General features: G+C 40.9%; 1 protein-coding gene across 1 annotated transcript in view; it reads right to left on the bottom strand.

The window, feature by feature from the left end:
* LOC146839328 (arylsulfatase A-like) overlaps positions 1-21,944 on the bottom strand; it is a 179,685-nt gene that overhangs the window by 55,732 nt on the left and 102,009 nt on the right. The window lies entirely within an intron of this gene.

The following is a 21,944-nucleotide window of genomic DNA, read 5'->3' as shown; positions in this document are numbered from 1 at the left end:
TCAGCATCTGTTCCAAACTTTGGGGCATCCTTGATCCACAACAGCATATGAATATGAGGACTACCTCTTGCCTGGTACTCTTTTCTCCAAAAGAAATCCACTACTTCTCCAAGAGGTGGATTTTTTTTATTGCAGATGAAGGACATCATAGCCTCAAATCTATGATTGAAATATCTGCAAACATTAACCGGATCCAATGAGCACAGTTCTCCTGCTGTCTTGTATTCAATGTTTTTAATGTTTGAATTTGCCTCTCGTAGAAAATCCAGTAAATCATCCCAAGCGTACTCAGCACAGCTTAGGGTTAGAAACCATGTAGGAGTTCCTAAATTCCGTAACATGCATTTTAATTCTCCATGGCGTCGGTACCAATATTCATTTGTCCCACGCTGACAAGCCATCAGATTGATCAGTTGTGTTTCCAAATAATCATCTCGGTGCTGCACTTTCTCCATAAAATCCTTAGCAGACACATTATGTAGATGTACTCCACTTTTTAAAATGTGATTTACTGCATAAGATAATGCAGACAAGTTGCTTTCAAATAAAAGATGAAACAAATAAGGAATACTTTGACGAAATCTTGAATCTTCAGCATATAGTCTTGTAGTCCGATACTCAGAAGCTAGAATCTGTTCTGGGCATTCATCGTATCGTCCACCTTTTCCTGTAGGAAACAGCTAAGGAAAACATCGAGCTTCCAAGCTCTTCTCCCATACACTCACGGGAGTTCCTTTTGCTTTCTTCATCTGAAACAGATCAATAGTGTCTCCCATAACTTCTTTTGAATGAAGAGGATGTATGCTAAAATGTTCATAAATTTCTTCTTCTTTTGACTTGTCCACTTTTTCAATTTGACCAGTTGGTGTTTCTGTGTCTTCTTGTAAATCTTCTTCTTCTTCATCTATATAAATTGATTCATAACATTTATTATTCCTTTTCAAATATAAATTTGCTCTTTGTACTTTCCGTACATCTACCAGCTCCTGCCAAATCTTCTTATTCTTTGTAATTACACCATTAACCAGAATAACTAATGGTTCAGTTTCCAAAGTATCTGCATCAATAGTTTCCATATTTTTTTTCAAATCCAAGGGCAAATACACCACTCTTCCTTTTAAACCTCTCAGTAAATCAGAAGGAGGTAATTTACCAGTTTTGGGCTCCATACGTACTATGGTCTGGAACGGATGAACACATTGAATGAGTATAGACTCATATGTATTTAAATCAGAAAGTTCGGCAGGAATAGCATCCAATTCTAAATTATTATGTACAGCTCTGGTCGGCATTCTATTTTCTTCTAACTTGTTATAACAGTATTTACAATTACGCTGATCTTCACCCAATTCAAAACAATTTTCAAGAAATATATATGTTGCAAAATCTTTCCACTTATAATTATCTTCATTTTCACTTTTTTTATACAGATCAACATTCCTTGTTTGAATTTTATAATGACTTCTGCGGCAACAAATACAAGTAATATTTGGTCTTTCATTAGAGATGATAGTAAATTTTGTCATTTCATCCTCAAATTTTTTAGTAATAATGAGTTCTACATTCTGTTCCTCATTTTCCTCATTAACTGTGTCCTTTTCTGCACTTTCTTGTTCTGGACCAAAGTAACAAAACTGAATCTCATCAGTAACCTTCACTACATCTGATACAGATCCATGGAACAGAGCATTATTCAACTCATTTAACTTTACTGCTGGACTTTTAGCAAAATACAATGTTCTCACAAACTTTCTCATTTCAGTATGATGAACAGCCAGCATCCTAAAATGATGAAAAACACTTTTACACACTTTTCTAGATAGACAAGCCAGAGAATGTCCCTGCAAACCAGTATTCTCTCTCACTCTGCATGGATCTAGTGTTTGAAGCACCTTCATCTTCTGTTTTACACTCTTTTTACTATATTCTCTTAGAAAGTCACGTAATTTATCAATAGATTCCTGACGCACAGTACAAATACTACTACAGTTCCAAGTGTACACTGGGGCTTTTGGACGTCTCCCCATAGCCTCAGCAGCCATTACTTCTTCCTCATTTCTTGGGACCATTTTCTCTTTTTCCATCACACAACCATCCTTAACTTCATATGCTCTACCATTGGTGTCAACTGCATGCAACAAACTATTACTTTGAAGATAACTCTCTTCATTAAAAAATGGTTCAGTACTTGAACTGTGTTTCCATTCTCCCAAGAACACTTTACAAAAGTTACTTTTTTTCACTTCTCTTTTCCTTTTGCTTTGTGACTTCATTGCATTCACTAATTTATCTAATCTACGCATCCTATTCAAAATTAGAATAAAAAGTTTTCTTTTTATTTCCAAAGCCTTACTTACAATATTTTCTATAAAAAAAAATTTCTTAATAAATTTTGATTTTTTCTTATATTTTTTCACATCCTTTAGCAAATTTAACATCACTCTTCTCTGAAACATTTTTTGACGAATGTTTTTAAAATCTAATTTTCGTGTTAAATCAGTTTTACATACTTCTGATTGTACATTAGCTTTTGTTTTTTGCTGTTGACTCTGTTGTTGCTTTGTACATAAAACACTGTTTGTTTTACATTTATTTTTGCCATTTTTTTGTTTTTTGAAGATCTTTTTTAAGAAATCTCTACTCTGCTTACCAGTAGACTTTTTCTTTTTGCCATCACCAGCTTCTCCTCCTATTTTTTTTTCCCAGTTCTGTCCAGATATACTTGTTGTTGCTTTTCTTTCCTCTTTCTTGTCCTTAAAGGCATTTTTTTATTTTTTCACTGTTGCTCAGCAATACCTGCAAGAAAATTAAAAAAAAATATTTTTTGTAATTATAATTCATTAAAATATTTTTTTTTGCTTTTCATTAATTTCAAATGTTTTTGCATTTGCCTCTCATTTGTGATTTACTAATTTGTGCACAGTGCTAACCACCACAGTTGAAAAAAAACAAGCTGCCCCTTTCCTGCAAGTGCATGTTTTACAGAACAACTGCAACACAAATTATATCTGTGGCCACAATTCCTGTGCGCACACAGCCTCATGGTGTGCTTCTAGGCAGAAAACAGAATTTGATTTGCAAATTCAAAGCACATTTACTACTCTGGTAGATCAAGTGATAATTGCTGTTACAGCCTGACACATTTTCCTTATAGTTTACAGAGACAGAAAAGAGCACATTTCCTAACAGCTACTTCATACCATAAGCATCTGCAACCTGGGTGAGTGTTTAGAGTAGAGCAAAGAAAATGAGGCCTTGATGATGTTTTTATGTGTTTGCGTTATACACTGCTTTCTGAAACATCACACAGAGCTAAGTACTACGCATGGGAGTGTTGGAGAAGCTGCTGCATGTGTGCCAAGAGTGTGTTTCTGCAGACTATGTATTGTCTGCTGCAAGAGAGATGAGCAAGGAGACTTCCAGAACTGCATGAAGACTGCAGGGATGTATGTAACAGTGCATGTGTGCTAAGGGATAATTTGTGTAAAGAACACAGGCTGCCCCTTTCCTGGGACTGCAATTCTTACTGAACAACAACTTCACAAATTAAATCTCTGCCCACAATTCCTGTGCGCACACAGACACATGCCATCATTTTAGGCACATAACACAGGCTACCCCTTTCCTGGGACTGCAATTCTTACTGAACAACAACTTCACAAATTAAATCTCTGCCCACAATTCCTGTGCGCACACAGACTCATGCCATCATTTTAGGCACATAACACAGGCTGCCCCTTTCCTGGGACTACAATTCTTACTGAACAACAACTCCATAAATTAAATCCCTGCCCACAATTCCTGTGTGCACACAGACTCATATCGTAATTTTAGGCACATAACACAGGCTGCCCCTTTCCTGGGACTGCATTTCTTTCAGAACAACAACTTCACAAATTAAATCTCTGCCCACAATTTCTGTATACACACAGACTCATGCTATGTTTTTTGGAACAAAACAGTGTTCCTGAATAGTACCAAATTACTGTTACAGCCTGACACATTTCCCTTATCATTTACAGAAGCAGAAAACAGCACATGTCCTAACAGCTCCTTGAGACCATGACCATGTGTTACAGGGTGAGTGATTAGACTAGATCAAAGAAAATGAGGCCTTGGTGACGTTGAATGTGTTTGCATTACACAATGCTATCTGAAACATCACACAGACCTGAGTACTACGCATGGGAGTGTTGGAGAAGCTGCTGCGTGTGTTCCAAGAGTGTGTTTCTGCAGACTATGTATTGTCAGCTGCAAGAGAGATGAGCAAGGAGACTTCCAGAACTGCATGAAGACTGCAGGGATGTATGTAACAGTGCATGTGTGCTAAGGGATAATTTGTGTAAAGACAACAGGCTGCCCCTTTCCTGGGACTGCAATTCTTACTGAACAACAACTTCACAAATTAAATCTCTGCCCACAATTCCTGTGCGCACACAGACTCATGCCATCATTTTAGGCACATAACACAGGCTGCCCCTTTCTTGGGACTGCAATTCTTACTGAACAACAACTTCACAAATTAAATCTCTGCCCACAATTCCTGTGCGCACACAGACTCATGCCATCATTTTAGGCACATAACACAGGCTGCCCCTTTCCTGGGACTGCAATTCTTACTGAACAACAACTTCACAAATTAAATCTCTGCCCACAATTCCTGTATACATACAGACTCATGCTATGTTTTTTGGAACAAAACAGTGTTCCTGAATAGTACCAAATTACTGTTACAGCCTGACACGTTTCCCTTATCATTTACAGAGGCAGAAAACAGCACATGTCCTAACAGCTCCTTGAGACCATGACCATGTGTTACAGGGTGAGTGATTAGACTAGATCAAAGAAAATGAGCCTTGGTGACGTTGAATGTGTTTGCGTTACACAGTGCTATCTGAAACACCACACAGACCTGAGTACTACACATGGGAGTGTTGGAGAAGCTGCTGTGTGTGTGCCAAGAGTGTGTTTCTGGACACTGTGTATTGTCTGGTGCAAGACAGATGAGCAAAGAGACTTCCAAAACTGCATGAAGACTGCTGGGATGTATGTAACAGTGCATGTGTGCTAAGGGTTATTTTCAGTTTTGAACATATGGCATCTACCTGTGCCTTTGCTAGTTTGAAAGGGAAATCTACCCTGTTGGTTTCAAATGTTTTAGCTTTTGCCTCCCATTTGCGATTAAGTGATTTCTGCTTAGTGCTAACCACCACATTTGAAGAAAACAAGCTGTCCCTTTCCTGCAAGTGCATGTTTTACAGAACAACTGCAACACAAATTACATCTCTGGCCACAATTCCTGTGCGCACACAACCTCATAGTGTGCGGTCTAAGCAGAAAACAGAATTTGATTTGCAATTTCAAAGCACATTTACTACTGTGGTAGAACAAGTGATAATTACTGTTACAGCCTGACACATTTTCCTTCTAGATCACAGAGGCAGAAAAGACCACATGTCCTAACAGCTACATCATACCATGAGCATGTGCAATCTGGGTGAGTGACTACACTAGAGCAAACGAAATGTGCCTTGATGACGTTGAATGTGTTTGCGTTACACAGTGCTATCTGAAACACCACACAGACCTGAGTACTACACATGCGAGTGTGAGAGAAGCTGCTGCGTGTGTGCCAAGAGTTTGTTTCTTGAGACTGCGTATTGTCTGGTACAAGACAGATGAGAAAAGAGACTTCCAAAACTGCATGAAGACTGCTGGGATGTATGTAACAGTGCATGTGTGCTAAGGGTTATTTTCAGTTTTGAAAATATGGCAACTACCTGTGCCTTTGCTATTTTGAATTGAAAATCTACCCTATTGGTTTCAAATGTTTTAGCTTTTGCCTCTCATTTCAGATTAAGTGATTTCTGTTGACTGCTAACCACCACATTTGAAGAAAACAAGCTGTCCCTTTCCTGCAAGTGCATGTTTTACAGAACAACTGCAACACAAAATACATCTCTGGCCACAATTCCTATATGCACACAGACTCATGCTCTGTTGGTAGGCACAAAACACAGGCTGCCCCTTTCCTGGGTCTGCAATCCTTACAGAACAACAACTTCACAAATTAAATCTCAGACAACAATTCCTATATGCACACAGACTCATGCTGTGTTTGTAGGCACAAAACACAGGCTGCCCCTTTCCTGGGTCTGCAATTCTTACAGAACTAATGCTAATTTCAAATGTGCTACCATTTTCCTCTCTTTTCTTTCAAAGTGATTTCTGCTAAATCCTAACCATCACAATTAAAAACAAGCTGTCCTTTCCTTTCAACTGCAAGTCTTACTTTTCAACAGCAACGCAAATTAAATCTCTGTCAACAATTCTTCTCTGCACACAGACTCATGGTTTGATGGTAGGCACAAAACAGTATTCCTCATTCTTACCAGTACACATTAACTTATTGTGAAAACATACTCCATAATATCTTACAAGTTCAAAACAGTTAAATATCTCGCAAACTTCAAAATGTAAAACATAACTTTTGAAGAAGATTCACAATTCTAATATTTTTCTCAAAAATCACCACATACTTCCCCGCTCAAACTCATAACTCACCTTTAAAATTAGTTAGTTGTGAAAGAAATGTGCCACTCAAACAGCAGACTATCAGAGTTAGAATATCAGAGTTCTACACCTCTCTCCTCTCTCCAGAACCAGTAAATGGCAATGTTTCCCTCTCTTTTTTCACACATATACATGTTAATTTCAAATCTCAGTGCTTCCCACTTTTTTTCAAATGAAATCACACATTTCTATTGGTTGAAAACTTCAACCCCTTTCCAAATGTACCCTTCCCCCAACTTGACTTCTGCCTGCTTCCATAGCAACAGCTCATGGAACACTGCTGTGAGGAGAGAGGTCAGAAGTTCAACAGACAATGTTTTATATCCAAAGAGCAAGAGTGCTTGACTTTTCAAACCTAACAGCCAATCCATAGTAATGTTCTTTGGTAACACATTTTTCTGTACCGATACAAAACATGCTTTTTAAAATTTAAACATACAGCCTAGTTTTTAGTGTAGAATGGTTTGAAACAGCCAATGAGTTATTTTTATAAAAAAAACTTTGTGTGCCCCAATTTTTCAACTGTCTTTCATTTCATATTGCCTTTCTACTGAAAGACACCTCCTGAGTGCATCCAGATCTCCTTGGAAGATGTTCACAGTGTGGATTGTAGGTCACAGCTATGTCTTCTGGAGTGAAACATTTGCAGAGAAAAGAGGTATGGTGAGAGACCTTGCTTTGCCAAATGTAGACATTAAATGGATTGGTCAGAGAGGGTTAAAGTGGCACCAATTAATGCCTTTGGTGAAAACCTTTCTACATCTCCCACAGCCTAACCTTATTATTGTGCACTGTGGTGGTAATGACCTAGGCACTTTAACTGGGGTAGGTCTGGAAATGCTTATTAAGGACACCTTTGTGCAATTGATGTCGCTTTTTCCACAAACTGCCTTTGTATATTCTAATATATGCCAAAGGCAAAAGTGGAACTGGTCCAACCAATTTTGTCCGCAGATTGACAAAGCAAGGAAGCACGTCAACAAATCTGTTTCTGCTTTCCTCAGAGACTATGGTATGGGTTCTATATACCACAACAACTTGCGTTACGACATGCAAGACATTTATAGAGGAGATGGTGTGCACTTCAATGATGAAGGCAACAGAGTCTTCCTCTTGAACTTTAGACTCTGCATCGGTACTTACTTGTAGGTACCAAAAAACACACAATAAACACAAGGGCTCTTTTTAGAGCCACCTTATATCTTTTTACTTAATTGCGAATTTTTTTTTATTTTTTTGTTTTTAAAAATTTTTCGGGTGCGCACTGGGTGCGCGGACTCGGCGATATTTTTTTTCAAAATATAAATCTTATTTTTTGCCCTACAAGGTCCTACTGTGACCCCCTTACAATGCCTAGTGGGTCAATATCTCCCCACTCTGCCCCCTTTTCAAGTTCTCCCCCTTTGTTTATCACCCCCTCTTTATGCGAGAGACAAAATGGCGGCCGCCGCTTCCTGATTTCCACCGATTCGAATGTTTACTGACATCTAACAACCAATCAGAAGTGCGCTCGCGCACGGCAAGGTGCGCGCACAGGACTTGCTCAGTGCGCGCACGCTGCGCGCGTACAGATATATATATTGATTTAAATGCTAATTTCTCAGGAAATACTGAACAGATTTACACCAAACCTGCAAAAGGCACTTCATGGACCTTATGGCTACCTCTCTGCCAAATTTCACATAATTCTGTTCAGCCGTTCAGGCTGTAGCTGCGACTAAAGTCCCTATGGAAAAATGCATGGGGAAAACGCGTTTTGGGACCCCCTTTTTTCTCGGCCCCCGCTTGACGAATCACCCCGAAACTTTCAGGGTAGGAGCTGAGCGGTGCGCCCCATTAGTTTTGAAAATTTCGCGAAGATTTGTCAACCGGCGCCAAAGTTATTCAAAATAGAATTTTGAGATTTCCTATGGAAACACGGTCCTAACTATAACTACCTACTGGCGACCAATGCAAAAAACAACAATTGATGGACAGAATGCAGAACAATGTCATCCATTCACCCCAGTACAGAGATCTGGTCCTAAATCCATCGTTTTTTTGCTCACCATGCCATTCCAGTTTGAACCCAGCCATATGCAAATCAGTCTTGACCCTGTGCCCCATGGGAACAGTCCAGCCCGAACTGCCAAGCCAGGTCCTCCCTGGACTGGAAACAAGCATCCTAGGACCGGTTTCGGGCTATCAGCCCTCGTCAGCCAGGATAGCTTGATTCCAGTGGCATGGAGAGCAAGGGACTCACGTCTGAGCATACCCTTCCCACTCGGGGTGACAAATGCAAAAAACAACAATTGATGGACAGAATGCAGAACAATGTCATACATTCACCCCAGTACAGAGATCTGGGCCTAAATCCATCGTTTTTTTGCTCACCATGCCATTCCAGTTTGAACCCAGCCATATGCAAATCAGTCTTGACCCTGTGCCCCATGGGAACAGTCCAGCCCGAACTGCCAAGCCAGGTCCTCCCTGGACTGCAAACAAGCATCCTAGGACCGGTTTCGGGCTTTCAGCCCTCGTCAGCCAGGATAGCTTGATTCCAGTGGCATGGAGAGCAAGGGACTCACGTCTAAGCATACCCTTCCCACTCGGGGTGACAAATGCAAAAAACAACAATTGATGGACAGAATGCAGAACAATGTCATACATTCACCCCAGTACAGAGATCTGGGCCTAAATCCATCGTTTTTTTGCTCACCATGCCATTCCAGTTTGAACCCAGCCATATGCAAATCAGTCTTGACCCTGTGCCCCATGGGAACAGTCCAGCCCGAACTGCCAAGCCAGGTCCTCCCTGGACTGGAAACAAGCATCCTAGGACCGGTTTCGGGCTTTCAGCCCTCGTCAGCCAGGATAGCTTGATTCCAGTGGCATGGAGAGCAAGGGACTCACGTCTGAGCATACCCTTCCCACTCGGGGTGACAAATGCAAAAAACAACAATTGATGGACAGAATGCAGAACAATGTCATACATTCACCCCAGTACAGAGATCTGGGCCTAAATCCATCGTTTTTTTGCTCACCATGCCATTCCAGTTTGAACCCAGCCATATGCAAATCAGTCTTGACCCTGTGCCCCATGGGAACAGTTCAGCCCGAACTGCCAAGCCAGGTCCTCCCCGGACTGGAAACAAGCATCCTAGGACCGGTTTCGGGCTTTCAGCCCTCGTCAGCCAGGATAGCTTGATTCCAGTGGCATGGAGAGCAAGGGACTCACATCTGAGCATACCCTTCCCACTCGGGGTGACAAATGCAAAAACCAACAATTGATGGACAGAATGCAGAACAATGTCATACATTCACCCCAGTACAGAGATCTGGGCCTAAATCCATCGTTTTTTTGCTCACCATGCCATTCCAGTTTGAACCCAGCCATATGCAAATCAGTCTTGACCCTGTGCCCCATGGGAACAGTCCAGCCCGAACTGCCAAGCCAGGTCCTCCCTGGACTGGAAACAAGCATCCTAGGACCGGTTTCGGGCTTTCAGCCCTCGTAAGCCAGGATAGCTTGATTCCAGTGGCATGGAGAGCAAGGGACTCACGTCTGAGCATACCCTTCCCACTCGGGGTGACAAATGCAAAAAACAACAATTGATGGACAGAATGCAGAACAATGTCATACATTCACCCCAGTACAGAGATCTGGGCCTAAATCCATCGTTTTTTTGCTCACCATGCCATTCCAGTTTGAACCCAGCCATATGCAAATCAGTCTTGACCCTGTGCCCCATGGGAACAGTCCAGCCCGAACTGCCAAGCCAGGTCCTCCCTGGACTGGAAACAAGCATCTTAGGACCGGTTTCGGGCTTTCAGCCCTCATAAGCCAGGATAGCTTGATTCCAGTGGCATGGAGAGCAAGGGACTCACGTCTGAGCATACCCTTCCCACTCGGGGTGACAAATGCAAAAAACAACAATTGATGGACAGAATGCAGAACAATGTCATACATTCACCCCAGTACATAGATCTGGGCCTAAATCCATCGTTTTTTTGCTCACCATGCCATTCCAGTTTGAACCCAGCCATATGCAAATCAGTCTTGACCCTGTGCCCCATGGGAACAGTCCAGCCCGAACTGCCAAGCCAGGTCCTCCCTGGACTGGAAACAAGCATCCTAGGACCGGTTTCGGGCTTTCAGCCCTCGTCAGCCAGGATAGCTTGATTCCAGTGGCATGGAGAGCAAGGGACTCACGTCTGAGCATACCCTTCCCACTCGGGGTGACAAATGCAAAAAACAACAATTGATTGACAGAATGCAGAACAATGTCATACATTCACCCCAGTACAGAGATCTGGGCCTAAATCCATCGTTTTTTTGCTCACCATGCCATTCCAGTTTGAACCCAGCCATATGCAAATCAGTCTTGACCCTGTGCCCCATGGGAACAGTTCAGCCCGAACTGCCAAGCCAGGTCCTCCCCGGACTGGAAACAAGCATCCTAGGACCGGTTTCGGGCTTTCAGCCCTCGTCAGCCAGGATACCTTGATTCCAGTGGCATGGAGAGCAAGGGACTCACGTCTGAGCATACCCTTCCCACTCGGGGTGACAAATGCAAAAAACAACAATTGATGGACAGAATGCATAACAATGTCATACATTCACCCCAGTACAGAGATCTGGGCCTAAATCCATCGTTTTTTTGCTCACCATGCCATTCCAGTTTGAACCCAGCCATATGCAAATCAGTCTTGACCCTGTGCCCCATGGGAACAGTCCAGCCCGAACTGCCAAGCCAGGTCCTCCCTGGACTGGAAACAAGCATCCTAGGACCGGTTTCGGGCTTTCAGCCCTCGTAAGCCAGGATAACTTGATTCCAGTGGCATGGAGAGCAAGGGACTCACGTCTGAGCATACCCTTCCCACTCGGGGTGACAAATGCAAAAAACAACAATTGATGGACAGAATGCAGAACAATGTCATACATTCACCCCAGTACAGAGATCTGGGCCTAAATCCATCGTTTTTTTGCTCACCATGCCATTCCAGTTTGAACCCAGCCATATGCAAATCAGTCTTGACCCTGTGCCCCATGGGAACAGTCCAGCCCGAACTGCCAAGCCAGGTCCTCCCTGGACTGGAAACAAGCATCCTAGGACCGGTTTCGGGCTTTCAGCCCTCATAAGCCAGGATAGCTTGATTCCAGTGGCATGGAGAGCAAGGGACTCACGTCTGAGCATACCCTTCCCACTCGGGGTGACAAATGCAAAAAACAACAATTGATGGACAGAATGCAGAACAATGTCATACATTCACCCCAGTACATAGATCTGGGCCTAAATCCATCGTTTTTTTGCTCACCATGCCATTCCAGTTTGAACCCAGCCATATGCAAATCAGTCTTGACCCTGTGCCCCATGGGAACAGTCCAGCCCGAACTGCCAAGCCAGGTCCTCCCTGGACTGGAAACAAGCATCCTAGGACCGGTTTCGGGCTTTCAGCCCTCGTCAGCCAGGATAGCTTGATTCCAGTGGCATGGAGAGCAAGGGACTCACGTCTGAGCATACCCTTCCCACTCGGGGTGACAAATGCAAAAAACAACAATTGATGGAAAGAATGCAGAACAATGTCATACATTCACCCCAGTACAGAGATCTGGGCCTAAATCCATCGTTTTTTTGCTCACCATGCCATTCCAGTTTGAACCCAGCCATATGCAAATCAGTCTTGACCCTGTGCCCCATGGGAACAGTCCAGCCCGAACTGCCAAGCCAGGTCCTCCCTGGACTGGAAACAAGCATCCTAGGACCGGTTTTGGGCTTTCAGCCCTCGTCAGCCAGGATAGCTTGATTCCAGTGGCATGGAGAGCAAGGGACTCACGTCTGAGCATACCCTTCCCACTCGGGGTGACAAATGCAGACATGGCTTGGCAGTTCGGGCTGGACTGTTCCCATGAGGCACAGGGTCAAGACTGATTTTCATATGGCCATGTCTAAACTGGGGTGGTGTAGTGGGCAAAAGAACGATGGATTTAACCCAGATCTCTTGACTGGGGGAGAATGTATGCATTGTCAGCATTCCGTCCATCATTTGTTTGTTGTACCTACTGGCGACCGCCAGTAGGTAATATATATATATATATATATTGTCCAACAAAGTTCCTAAAGCAATGAGAGAGCACTCGACAGTGCTCAGCCATCCGGCAATTTAAATGCAGCTTGCTTTTTGCTCCAACTGAGTAATGTATGCCAACGCGTTTCACGGCCTCACGCCGCTTCTTCCAGGGCTGCTGCAAACATACAAAGAGGCACGCATTCATTTCTTTGCATTTCCGGTCAATTTATTACCATGCTCGTCCCCAGTGGGCGTATGCTAAAAGGCCCTGTTTCTAATGCATGATGAGATATAAAGTCCCTAAATGCGCGCAGAAAGTCTCCTTTTAGTAAGTTCAATGTATGTTTAGTTCAAAGCAAAATATCAAAACCTATAGTAGGTGTCGGGACATTGATGCAGGCTTAATATGCATATTGAGCACTGTGCTTACATGACAACGAATAGTTCGAATTCAAAGCCTCAGTCAGCTGGCTGGAACACTTCTTCCCCAGCTGACGATGGTGCTCTCTCCACGGCAGGGAGGCCGTGTAAATGTTGTCCAACAAAGTTCCCAAAGCAATGAGAGAGCACTCGACAGTGCTCAGCCATCCGGCAATTTAAATGCAGCTTGCTTTTTGCTCCAACTGAGTAATGTATGCCAACGTGTTTCACGGCCTCACGCCGCTTCTTCCAGGGCTGCTGCAAACATACAAATGCATATTTTTACATTTTAATGCTTGTGACCGGAATTCAGAGTCCCTTTGATTCTTTATTTATTAATATGCATTATGGACTATGTTATTTTAGATGATGGCTAGAAAGATCCTTTACAACAAAGCCTTTACCATGCATGTCTTCACCACGGAGGTAAATGTTTGTGCCTTTTCCGTGCCTGCCTTTACCACGCATGATAAATGTGTGTATATATATATATATATATATATATATATATATATAATCTACTGGCGGTCGCCGGTAGATAGTTAGAGTTAGGACCTATTTTCCATACAAAATCAGCAACATTCTATTCCCAATAAGTCTGGTGCCGGTTGACGAATCTTCGCAAAATTTTCAAACTTTTGGCCAGCTCCACTCCGCTCCTACCCTGAAAGTTTCGTGGTAATTTGTCAAGCGGGGGTCGAGAAAAAAGGGGGGTCCCAAAGCGCGTTTTTCCCATGCAATTTCCCATAGGATCTGTTGTCGCAGCTACAGCCCGAACCGCTGAACTGAATGACACCAAATTTGGTAAAGAGGTAGTCCTCAGTTCAGACTCGTGCCTTTTGCAAATGTTTTTGAAAAAAGACAAGAAATAATTGGTTGTATGACTACTTTCTACACTGAAAGGTAGGGTGTATATTTCTGTTTTTTAAAGGTATGATTCTTATTGGTTAACAAAAACAGATTGTAAGGAACATTATATATGATGAACTGATATGTTGAAAAGTCAAGCACACTTCCTGTCTTTTTTAGCAACATTGTGTGCTGAACTTGTGACCTGTGTGTTCAGTGCAGTGTTTCATGACCTGTTTCTATGGTAAGAGGCAGAAGGCAGATTGGGGAAAGGGTTGAAATGTATTCCAGTTGGAAAGGGTTGAAATGTTTAACCAATAGAAATGTGTGTTTGCTTTTGAGTGTATGTGTGAAGGATTGTGATTTGATGTTTACATGTATATGTGTGGAAAATGAAAGGGAACCTTTTCCATTCTTTGTTTTTGCTGAGAGGTGCACAGTGCAGAGATTCTATAAAAGAAAATCTGATATGTGACTGATATACTTCTTAATCTACAAAACAACTTGAAAGGTGAGTTATTTAATTGTGAGGGGATGTATGTAGAGTATTTTGATTTTAATCAGACTAATGTATTTCTCCTGCTAAAGTGTAGGGAGTACTTTTTTTCTCTACAATCTTATTGACAGTGTGTGTGCATGTAGAAAGCATTCTGTGATAAGCATTTGTGTTTTTCATGTGTTTGCAGACAGACAACTGTGCTGTTTTTATATTTTGGTAGAATTAGAAACCAGTCATTATTTATGAATTTGTGAAATGAGTTATGTTATGTTTCTATACTAAAATGTAGTACTTCTTCTAGATGAAGAAATGTGTTTTGGTATAGTGCAATTGATAGTGTTGTTTGTCTAGAATCACACAGTGAGTATGTGTGCATTTGGGAACCACTGTGAGAGAAGCATTTGGTAATATCGTGTATTTGCTGATAGATAACTTTTTTTAAACCTGTCATGTTGTCAAGTTTGAGTAGCATTAGAAGCAAGTCTTTGCTTATGCGTTGATTAAATGAGTTAGGCTTTGACACAAAAGTGCAGTCCTGAAATATGTAGATTGTGTGCAGTTCCCTTACCACTTCCACAGTAGTGAATGATTTTTGGTAAACTCCTAGGTATAGTGGTTGTTGTCTAGAATCACACTGTGAGTCTGTGTGTATTTGGGAACCACTGTGAGAGAAGCATTTGGTAACATCGTGTATTTGCCAACAGATAACTCTTTTAAAACCTGTCATGTTGTCAAGTTTTAGTAGCATTAGAAGTCAGTCTTTGGTTATGCATTGATAAAATGATTCATGCTTTGACACTAAAGTGCAGTACTGAAATATGTAGTTTGTGTGCAGTCCCCTTACCCCTTCCACAGTAGTGAATGAGTTTTGGTAAGCTGCTATGGATAGCATTGCTTGTCTAGAATCACACTGTGAGTCTGTGTGCATTTGGGAACCACTGTGAGAGAAGCATTTGGTAACGTTGTGTATTTGCTGACAGATAATTGTTTTAAAACCTGTCATGTTGTCAAGTTTTAGTAGAATTTGAAGCCAGTTGTTGCTTATGCTTTTATTAAATGAGTCAGGCTTTGACACAAAAGTGCAGTATTGAATTATGTACATTGTGTGCAGTTCCCTTATCAGTTCCACAGTAGTGAATGATTTTTGGTAAACTCCTAGGTATAGTGGTTGTTGTCTAGAATCAGACTGTGAGTCTGTGTGCATTTGGGAACCACTGTGAGAGAAGCATTTGGTAACATCTTGTATTTTTTACCAGATAACTCTTTTAAAACCTGTCATGTTGTCAAGTTTTAGTAGCATTAGAAGCCAGTCTTTCCTTATGCGTTGATTAAATGAGTCATGCTTTGACACTAATGTGCTGTACTTAAATATGTAGATTGTGTGCAGTACCATTACCTCTTCTAGACTAGTGAATGAGTTTTGGAAAACTGCCAGGGATAGTGTTGCTTGTCTAAAATCACACTGTGAGTCTGTGTACATTTGGGTAAGGATTGTGAGAGAAGCATTTGGTAACATAGTGTATTTGATGACAGATAACTGTTTTAAAGTCGGTCATGTTGTCAAATTTTAGTAGCTTTAGAAGCTATTCTTTGCTTATGCATTGATAAAATGAGTCAGGGTTTGACACTAAAGTGCAGTACCATGTACTATTCTCTTCACTGTGCCAGAACTGAAAATTTAAAAGTTTTACCCAGGCACTAACCTAGCAATAGTCTGATGTTTTAGTCAGTTTCCAAGTACTTATGTTGTGAACCATACATTACCACATAGATTGTTTCAAAAGTCTATGCAGTATGCATGCAGTCTTCTAACATACTATACACTAGTCTTTCACATTTTCAATTCCCTAGTCAGTATCCATACACTTCCAGGAAACACCCTGTAACTCCCTTTGCAGTCCTCTAGTGACCCATTCATGTACTAATCCATTCACTGTGCCAAAACCCAAACACTTATAAATTCACCAAGATACTATCTTTGGAGTACTCTAATCATTCAGTCAGTGCCTAAGTATTCATGCACTGAGCCAGGCCCTAGCACATGGACTGCTTCAAACCCCTATCCACTATGTATGCAGTCTTCTAACCACCTAGACACTTGTCTTTCATACTTTCAATTTCCTAGTCAGTATCCATACAGTCCAGCAAACATCCTGTCACTCCCTTTGCACTCCTCTAGTGACCCATTCAGTACCAAGTACTAATCCATTCCCTGTGCGAAAAGCCTACCACTTATAAATTCACCAAGGCACTCTCCTTGCTGTACTCTAATTATTCAGTCAGTTCCCAAGTACTCATGCAGTGAGCCAGGCCTTAGCACATGGACTGCTTTAAATGCCTATCTAGTATGGATGAAGTCCTCTAATCACCTACACAGTTGTCTTTCACACCTTCAATTCCCTAGTTAGTATTCATACACTTCTAGCAAACACCCTGTCACTCACCCAGTGTGTCTCCTTATAGTACTGTAATCATTTAGTCAGTTAGCATGTAGTCTTTTAGTGAGGTAGGCTTTAGGGCATGAACTGCTTCAAAGTAGTATGCACTATGCATGTAGTGTTTTAACGATCGTCACACTTGTGGTTCAGGGCTATAGTTTCTTAGTCAGTTTTTATATAAAATGTGTTTGTACAGTAATGGAATAGTATAAATTTGAAAAATATTAATATACATTTATTTGTGATTCTTTTTTACAGATACAGAACAGGAGTGTTTCTCATCTGTTTGCGCTCTTCTCGTGCAAGATTGTTTGGATGAAGGGTTCTCATGTGCTTCATCATATTTGCCGTGCCGCACGAATATTTCTTGTTAAGATTCCCTCGCGACAGGACTCTTTTGCAAATCTTGCACGTGACCAAGGTGGCATTGGTCTTATTCTGCCCCTAAGGAAAAGTAAAAAATTTCCACACCACTGAAGAAAAACGTTCTTTGGGTGGTGCCTCCTCTAAAAATTCATCCTCAGAAATATGAGGAGATGCAGGTGATGCCTGCTGCCCTGAAGCCATTTTTGGTTGAAAAAAGTTAGAGCTCAGTGTAAACTTAGTCTAAAAAATCTTCTTCTCTCCAAAGAGATGGTTCTCTAAAGAAGGTCAAAGAAGAATGATTGAAATGGGTGGGGTCTTTCAATAGTTAGAAGAGGAAGTGTAATGAACCAATCAAATCTCTTTTTTTGCAGGTCACATGGGATCCGCGCACCCTGCACGCATCCGCGAAATTGAATGAAAAAAAATTATAGGATTAGATGTAAAAATATATTACTTTTAAGTCTAGTTTAGAGTTCGTCTTCAATTAATATTCACATGAAATACATATATATGTTTATTTAAATGTTAAATAGTTCGCGGGATCCGCGCACCTACCGCGTCATAGACGCAGATGACGCATCGCGGAAGCGCGTAAACGTCGCGTTACGTACATCAAACGAGTCGCGTATAGGCTTGGAGTCGCGTACCGGTCGCATTGGAATGCGGATGCTAACGCGTAGGATTTGAGAACAGTGCGCATAGGGTGCGCGGATCCAAAAACATTGAAAAAAATATATAAAATAAAGTTTTTAACATATAGTTAAAAAAATATTTTGAAAAATATATGTTTGAAAAACCCATTAAGTTCAAATAATATTTTTGAATTTTTAGAAGTATTAATTGTAAAAATAAGTTTAAAAAATGGTGATAAAAAAGTATTTTTAAAAAAACGTAATTAATGAAATTGACACACTGAATTTGAAAAATATACAAATCCAATCAAAATCATTAAACATGATATCTTCAGAGATAAGTTATAGATAGGAATTAGCATTTAAAAAACCTTTGAAATTCACTGAAAAAACCATAGGTTTCAGGGGTGTTATAGTTAGCTGGACATTTCCCTCGTACAAAACCCTAGAAATTCCCCTTTTAATAGTTAGTTCAGCTAACTATAACTCGCGCCCCCGCAATGCACTGCTGATGACGTCACATATTACATCACTCATGACATGGTCAGTGACATCACTGATGACATCACTCATGACATCTCAAATGCCAAATTTTCAAAACTAATGGGGCACTCCGCTCAGCTCCTACCCTGAAAGTCTCGGGGTGATTTGTCAAGCGGGGGCCGAGAAAAAGGGGGGGGTCCCAAAACGCGAACGGCTGAACAGAATTACGTGAAATTTGGCAGAGAGGTAGCCATAAGGTCAAGGAAGTGCCTTTTGCAGGTCTGCAGGTCTGGTGTAAATAGCATTTAAAAGCATATCAGATATTACATCACTGAGGACATATGTGTCTTTATGAAAAATAAATATTTGTAATATATGTATAGCTAAAGATTAATGGAAGAAGACATGGGTAAATAAGTCTCTAAATACAGTGATGTAATATCTGACGTCATCAGCAGAGGATTGCGGTCGCGTGAGTTATAGTTGCCTGCAGTAACTATAACGTGGGAATTTAATTGGTTTTTTTACGAGTGAAATGTCCAGCTAACTATAACATGTGTGAAACCTATGGTTTTTTAAGTGAATATATATATATATATATATATATATATATATATATATATATATATATATATATATATATATATATATATATATATATATAAAAGAAGCAGGAGACCTCTGAGCCCAGAGGTCAGGAGTACACGCACTCAGACGGAATCCAAAAGTTTTAGTTTTCAGTTCGTTTTTAATCCAAAAGAAAGTTCATCAGCACAGCCAGTCAACAACAACACTGGCCCAACGCGTTTCGGTTCTCACTCGAACCTTGATCACGGGTTACCTAACACAATGGCCAGACATTATTTATGTCAATTATTGCTGCTACTTCCTGTTTAAGCATTTGCAAAGCATGCTGGTCATTGTAGTCCGTGTATTATCGAATTGTGCTGGTGAATTCACAAAAGCAAAATTTACCAAAATTAAACTCAGGTAACTAGGAGAGAGAAAGCGAATGAAAAGGTTGATCATAATTACAATCCTTAAGTGGAACGCTATAAACAACGCAGTAGCAAGTAAAATAATGCATCGGGTAATCAGGTTAACATAAACATTGTGTTAAACGCACTTGTTGTGTGAAAAACTGAAATATGTTATTTACCCTCTAGTGGGTTTAATGGTACAATGTATGCAAGGAGCAATTGCCATATAAAACTGAGAGTCACATCGGGAAGTCCCATCCCTCTGGTGGGGAAGCTCATGTTAACACAAGATTGAAAATCAAAATGAAATAAATAGATGGCCAAATCTCCTACCTCTAGTGGGTGTTTGGCTAATATTCGTGGAAATATGCCAAATTAGTCTGATAAGACTCTTGCATAGGGGATTACTAAAAAGAATTTTTTGTATTTGACCGATACTATTGTCAATACTATAACACAGGGGTATGCTACCTAGTTATACCAACAGGGTTCACAAATGTACAAAGAGGTCCTCATCCTGATTGAGGCCATGAGGGGTCAAAGTTCTAAATGACACAATATGCTTTGATTCTTTTTGGCGGAGGAGTTTTTCTCGGTTTCCTCCTCGATCCAAAACTGGCACTTGTTCAATAGCGTAGTAGCGAAGTAGTTCCCATTTACTGTCATGTGAATTTTCCATGTGCTTAGCAATGGCATTTGAGCGATCTGTGTTGACAGTGGCTCTGATGTGCTCAAGAATACGTTTCTTAATTTCACAAATTGTACTGCCTATATATTTTAGATTGCAGGGGCATTCGACAACATACACCACATATTTGCTTTTGCAAGAAATGTGTTGCTGAATTTTCCAGTTTCCTCCACTTCTGCCTTCCACCTCTTTTTTGGGGATGCCAATTTTGCAGGTTTTGCAGTTCTTACATGGCCAGAAGCCCTCAATGTTAGTCCATGGTTTCTGTGGCTTGATTTTGAAGTGGCTGCGTGTGAGTTTGTCACCCAAATTTGGTGCTCTTCTGTAGGTGACATCCGGATGATCTCCAATCAGGTCCGCAATGGTGGTGTCGAGTTTCAGGATACCCCAATGTTTTTTCAAGATATGGATTAGATCACTGGTTTCAGTTGAATAAGTTGTGATTAGGCGTATTTTTGTGAAATCATTCTGAGTCGCCTTTGGTTTGTTTTTCAAAATCTCCGTACGATTTCTTTCCTTTGCTTTTTTGAGACTTGTTTGAATTATCCTGTCAGGATATTTTCTTCTTTGGAATCTTACTGCCATTGCTTTGCTGTGGTTTTCAAAATCATTATCTGCGGAGCAGTTTCTACGTAGACGTAAAAATTCCCCATAGGGTATGTTCCATTTTTGATTGATGGGGTGGAAGCTGTCCGCGTGAAGAACTGAATTGGTAGCTGTTTGTTTTCTGAAAAGGGTGGTTTGTATTGTGTTATTATGCACATGTATTTCGATGTCAAGAAATGAGATTTTGTTTGAACTGATTTCATAGGTGAATTGTAGATTGGTCTCATTATTGTTCAAAATTTGGTAGTATGTTGCAAATTCTTCACTGGTACCATCCCATATTATGAATAAGGCATCGATGAAACGCCACCATGCAATGATTTTTTGTACATGATGGTCATTTTCGCTGTTCCACGCGATTTTCTGTTCGAACCACCCCATTACAAGATTGGCAAAATTCGGAGAAAAGGAAAAGCCCATGGCTGTACCTTTCATTTGCTGGTAATGTTTTCTGTTGAAAGTAAAGATGTTATTTTGCAAGCATAGAGTAATCATTTGTAGCAACATGGAGTTGTGTTGTTTGAATTGAATGTTGCGTTTGCCTAGAAAGAAGCTGCAGGCTTTAAGGCCTATTTCGTGTTCTATATTTGTATACAAAGAAACTACGTCCATTGACACTAGTTTATATCGATGGTTCCAGGGTATGCCCTCAAGTTTCTGTAGCAGATCTGTTGTGTCTCTAAGGTAACTGGTTAAATCTTTTACAATGGGAGCTAAAAAGTGATCAATATAGTTGGAGATGGGTTCCATGATTGAACCGTTGGCGGAAATGATGGGTCTGCCAGGTGGTTTGTTTAATCGTTTGTGTACTTTGGGCAGGAAGTACATGGTAGCTTCAATAGGTTTTGTCACTGTAAGATATTTTTTCTCTTCTTCGTCGATAAGACCCTCCTTATGCCAGTCATTGAGGTATTGATTGATGACTGCTTCAATTTCCTTAGTTGGATTGGTGCTGAGTTCTTTACAGCACGATGTATCCTGCAACTGATGGTTAGCTTCCCATATGTAATCTGCTTTGTTGAGAATTACAACGTTTCCGCCTTTATCAGCAGGTTTGATCTCGATTGTTGAATCCTGCTGTAAGTCTTTAAGCGCTAGTCTTTCAGAGGGTGAAAGGTTGTCCTTTAGTTTACGTTGGTTGAGATGGTATAATTCATGTATGATGGCTTCATGAAACAAGTCAATCTTATTGCCCGGTAGTAGGGTAGGATAGAAATAAGATTTGGGTTTTTTACCGCTTATTCCAGCTCCCAGAGGTGGAAGTATTTCACCCAGATTGTCACAGGGATCTGTTTGTTCTACATCACCCATTGTTATAAGGGTGATCAGAGCTTGTTCGTCTTCAACTAGTAATTCACT

The sequence above is a fragment of the Triturus cristatus genome, chromosome 4_1 (genome assembly GCF_964204655.1).
Source record: "Triturus cristatus chromosome 4_1, aTriCri1.1, whole genome shotgun sequence".
Taxonomy (NCBI): domain Eukaryota; kingdom Metazoa; phylum Chordata; class Amphibia; order Caudata; family Salamandridae; genus Triturus; species Triturus cristatus.
Note: the sequence above shows the minus strand (reverse complement) of the source record. Positions and strands in the feature narration are given on the sequence as shown.